We start from the raw sequence: 5,463 nt of genomic DNA on the forward strand, positions 1-5,463 counted from the left end.
CCTTGCAGCTGGCTCATGGGCCCACATTCAGGGCCCCCACCTCGGGAGAAAATTCTCCCAATGTGCTCTGATGTTGAAAGAGTCAAGAAGAGAAGAAGGGAAAAAAAACCCCCGAAGTCCCAGGAAAACAAAGTTCAACTCTCCATCTCCCTCCAGAGAAAAGGAGCTGAAAACTGGCTAAAAAGAAACCAAGTTGCTTCCTCTGCTCTTGCTGCAAGCAGGATGCAGAGGAGTGTGTATGTGTGTCCTTGAACAAACGCTCTGAGAAGTTTGTCTGGCTTTTTTTTCCTCTCCCCCCTCTCAGGCTCAGTTGAAAGGCACAGAAATGCACAAAGTTCACTTCTGGGCATAGAGCAGCAATAGGGGGATACACATGATAAAGTCACCCCAAGACACAGGGACAGAGAATTCAGTGGAAAGACTCCGAGAATTCTGCTCCCAGAGATCATTCATTCCTGCTCACACTGACCCTTGTAGAAAGGGGACATCGTTCCCGGCAGCCTGTACTGAGCATGTGGCTCCTGAGTGGGGTTTGTTGTTTAGGAAACCTGCTCCGGCTTTTCCATTCTTTCCTTGCAAACAGGAAAACTTCTCCTGGGGCTGTGTGCAGGCAGAGCCCTGAGGAGAGCAGGTGGCACATGGTGCACTGGGCTGGGACAGCCAGCTGCAGAGCTCAAGGGAAGAAGCCCAAGTGTCACAATGGCTCCTTGCCTTCCCATGCAACACCTGGGTCACAATGGTCTCCTTGATTCCATGAGGCCCCACTGTGTCACAATGGCTCCTTGGTTCCATCAGGTTCCGCAGTGTCACCATGGTCTCTTTTGATCCGCACTGTCATCATGGACAATTGGTTCCATGAGGCCCCGCAGTGTCACAATGGTCCCTTGCTTCCATAGGTTTGATGTTGTAACAAAGGACTCCTTGCTTCTATGAGCTAGCCTGCTTTTTGCAGAGGTGTCTTTGGTTCCAACAAGGCCCCGCTGTGTCTCAGTGCACCCTGGCTTCCATGTGGATCTGGAGTATCACAAAGGCTCCTTGGTTCCACCAGGTCCTGCTGTGTCACAATGGGTCCTGTGGTCCCTGAGGCCCTCCAAAACCATCGTGGAGGCTTGCTTCCATGAGGTTCCATTATGTGCCAGTGGTCATCTTGGTTCCAGGAGTTTCCTTAGTGTCACAATGCTCTCCATGCTTCCATTAGGCCCTGCTTTGCAACAATGGTCCCCTTGTTTCCATGAGGCCCCGCTGTGTCACAATGGACCTATGGTTCCGTGATGGTGCGTGGTGTCACCGTGCTCTTCTTGAATCCGCCGTGTAACCATGGACCATTGGTTCCATGCAGCCGTGTCACAATGGGCTCCTTGATTCCATGATTCCCCACGGTGTCACAATGGAGCCTTGTTTCTAGGAGGTTCTGTACTGTCACAATTGCCTCCTTGATGCCATCAGCCCCTGCAGTGTCACAATGGCTCCTTGGTTCCATGAGGAACACAATAGCTTGGCATAAGCATTGAGCAACAGCTGCTGAACACACCTGGCAACATCTGCTTGCATCAAAAGAGGGCTTCAAGCTGACAATGGCACCAGCAGCTTCCATCTGCAACAGAGACCCAGGAAAGGACAGGCTGTGCTGGTTTGGACAAATGTGGAGGAAAATATCCTCTTATAGAAGGCAGGTTACACCCAGCCCTCCCCCACCAGGTTTTTGGAAAAAAGAACTTTCCTGGGAAGAAAGTGAAAGAGATAAAAACTACTTTTTTAACAAACACACAGGAAAAGGATAACAATGCTAAATATTAAAACCTCTCGCTGTGCAGAGAAAGCTGGGATAATTTGAGAGTCCTTCTGTGTTTCGGTGGGGTCTCCTGAAACATCCATAGACAGCGAGGCCCGTGCAAAGAAACAGGGAGCGATTCTTGAGAGAAGTTTCAGAGCTCTTTCTTCTCCAGCCACATGGGCGGGGCACTGCCAAAGAACTGAGCAATCACAGCACAACCAGGGCCCTCCTGGCACAGGGCAACACAAAATAAGCAGTGCTGAACAGGATTAGGGCACATGTGAGCAGGGAGCAGGGAGACCCCATGCCCAGGCCATGCCTCTACCCCAGGGTCCCCTCTCCCATGACCTCATGGCAGGGGGGAGGAACCCCAACACTTCCGTAGGTGTAGTCTCTCTCCTCCTCCTTGCAGCTGGCTCATGGGCCCACATTCAGGGCCCCCACCTCGGGAGAAAATTCTCCCAATGTGGTCTGATGTTGAAAGAGTCAAGAAGAGAAGAAGGGAAAAAAAACCCCCGAAGTCCCAGGAAAACAAAGTTCAACTCTCCATCTCCCTCCAGAGAAAAGGAGCTGAAAACTGGCTAAAAAGAAACCAAGTTGCTTCCTCTGCTCTTGCTGCAAGCAGGATGCAGAGGAGTGTGTATGTGTGTCCTTGAACAAACGCTCTGAGAAGTTTGTCTGGCTTTTTTTTCCTCTCCCCCCTCTCAGGCTCAGTTGAAAGGCACAGAAATGCACAAAGTTCACTTCTGGGCATAGAGCAGCAATAGGGGGATACACATGATAAAGTCACCCCAAGACACAGGGACAGAGAATTCAGTGGAAAGACTCCGAGAATTCTGCTCCCAGAGATCATTCATTCCTGCTCACACTGACCCTTGTAGAAAGGGGACATCGTTCCCGGCAGCCTGTACTGAGCATGTGGCTCCTGAGTGGGGTTTGTTGTTTAGGAAACCTGCTCCGGCTTTTCCATTCTTTCCTTGCAAACAGGAAAACTTCTCCTGGGGCTGTGTGCAGGCAGAGCCCTGAGGAGAGCAGGTGGCACATGGTGCGCTGGGCTGGGACAGCCAGCTGCAGAGCTCAAGGGAAGAAGCCCAAAGTGTCACAATGGCTCCTTGCCTTCCCATGCAACACCTGGGTCACAATGGTCTCCTTGATTCCATGAGGCCCCACTGTGTCACAATGGCTCCTTGGTTCCATCAGGTTCCGCAGTGTCACCATGGTCTCTTTTGATCCGCACTGTCATCATGGACAATTGGTTCCATGAGGCCCCGCAGTGTCACAATGGTCCCTTGCTTCCATAGCTTTGATGTTGTAACAAAGGACTCCTTGCTTCTATGAGCTAGCCTGCTTTTTGCAGAGGTGTCTTTGGTTCCAACAAGGCCCCGCTGTGTCTCAGTGCACCCTGGCTTCCATGTGGATCTGGAGTATCACAAAGGCTCCTTGGTTCCACCAGGTCCTGCTGTGTCACAATGGGTCCTGTGGTCCCTGAGGCCCTCCAAAACCATCGTGGAGGCTTGCTTCCATGAGGTTCCATTATGTGCCAGTGGTCATCTTGGTTCCAGGAGTTTCCTTAGTGTCACAATGCTCTCCATGCTTCCATTAGGCCCTGCTTTGCAACAATGGTCCCCTTGTTTCCATGAGGCCCCGCTGTGTCACAATGGACCTATGGTTCCGTGATGGTGCGTGGTGTCACCGTGCTCTTCTTGAATCCGCCGTGTAACCATGGACCATTGGTTCCATGCAGCCGTGTCACAATGGGCTCCTTGATTCCATGATTCCCCACGGTGTCACAATGGAGCCTTGTTTCTAGGAGGTTCTGTACTGTCACAATTGCCTCCTTGATGCCATCAGCCCCTGCAGTGTCACAATGGCTCCTTGGTTCCATGAGGAACACAAGAGCTTGGCATAAGCATTGAGCAACAGCTGCTGAACACACCTGGCAACATCTGCTTGCATCAAAAGAGGGCTTCAAGCTGACAATGGCACCAGCAGCTTCCATCTGCAACAGAGACCCAGGAAAGGACAGGCTGTGCTGGTTTGGACAAATGTGGAGGAAAATATCCTCTTATAGAAGGCAGGTTACACCCAGCCCTCCCCCACCAGGTTTTTGGAAAAAAGAACTTTCCTGGGAAGAAAGTGAAAGAGATAAAAACTACTTTTTTAACAAACACACAGGAAAAGGATAACAATGCTAAATATTAAAACCTCTCGCTGTGCAGAGAAAGCTGGGATAATTTGAGAGTCCTTCTGTGTTTCGGTGGGGTCTCCTGAAACATCCATAGACAGCGAGGCCCGTGCAAAGAAACAGGGAGCGATTCTTGAGAGAAGTTTCAGAGCTCTTTCTTCTCCAGCCACATGGGCGGGGCACTGCCAAAGAACTGAGCAATCACAGCACAACCAGGGCCCTCCTCGCACAGGGCAACACAAAATAAGCAGTGCTGAACAGGATTAGGGCACATGTGAGCAGGGAGCAGGGAGACCCCGTGCCCAGGCCATGCCTCTACCCCAGGGTCCCCTCTCCCATGACCTCATGGCAGGGGGGAGGAACCCCAACACTTCCGTAGGTGCAGTCTCTCTCCTCCTCCTTGCAGCTGGCTCATGGGCCCACATTCAGGGCCCCCACCTCGGGAGAAAATTCTCCCAATGTGCTCTGATGTTGAAAGAGTCAAGAAGAGAAGAAGGGAAAAAAAACCCCCGAAGTCCCAGGAAAACAAAGTTCAACTCTCCATCTCCCCCCAGAGAAAAGGAGCTGAAAACTGGCTAAAAAGAAACCAAGTTGCTTCCCTCTGCTCTTGCTGCAAGCAGGATGCAGAGGAGTGTGTATGTGTGTCCTTGAACAAACGCTCTGAGAAGTTTGTCCGGTTTTTTTTCCTCTCCCCCCTCTCAGGCTCAGTTGAAAGGCACAGAAATGCACAAAGTTCACTTCTGGGCATAGAGCAGCAATAGGGGATACACATGATAAAGTCACCCCAAGACACAGGGACAGAGAATTCAGTGGAAAGACTCCGAGAATTCTGCTCCCAGAGATCATTCATTCCTGCTCACACTGACCCTTGTAGAAAGGGGACATCGTTCCAGGCAGCCTGTACTGAGCATGTGGCTCCTGAGTGGGGTTTGTTGTTTAGGAAACCTGCTCCGGCTTTTCCATTCTTTCCTTGCAAACAGGAAAACTTCTCCTGGGGCTGTGTGCAGGCAGAGCCCTGAGGAGAGCAGGTGGCACATGGTGCGCTGGGCTGGGACAGCCAGCTGCAGAGCTCAAGGGAAGAAGCCCAAAGTGTCACAATGGCTCCTTGCCTTCCCATGCAACACCTGGGTCACAATGGTCTCCTTGATTCCATGAGGCCCCACTGTGTCACAATGGCTCCTTGGTTCCATCAGGTTCCGCAGTGTCACCATGGTCTCCTTTGATCCGCACTGTCATCATGGACAATTGGTTCCATGAGGCCCCGCAGTGTCACAATGGTCCCTTGGTTGCATAGCTTTTACGTTGTAACAATGGACTCCTTGCTTCTATGAGCTAGCCTGCTTTTTGCAGAGGTGTCTTTGGTTCCAACAAGGCCCCACTGTGTCTCAGTGCACCCTGGCTTCCATGTGGATCTGGAGTATCACAAAGGCTCCTTGGTTCCACCAGGTCCTGCTGTGTCACAATGGGTCCTGTGGTCCCTGAGGCCCTCCAAAGTCATCATGGA

The sequence above is a fragment of the Aphelocoma coerulescens genome, unplaced genomic scaffold (assembly GCF_041296385.1).
Source record: "Aphelocoma coerulescens isolate FSJ_1873_10779 unplaced genomic scaffold, UR_Acoe_1.0 HiC_scaffold_83, whole genome shotgun sequence".
Lineage (NCBI taxonomy): Eukaryota > Metazoa > Chordata > Aves > Passeriformes > Corvidae > Aphelocoma > Aphelocoma coerulescens.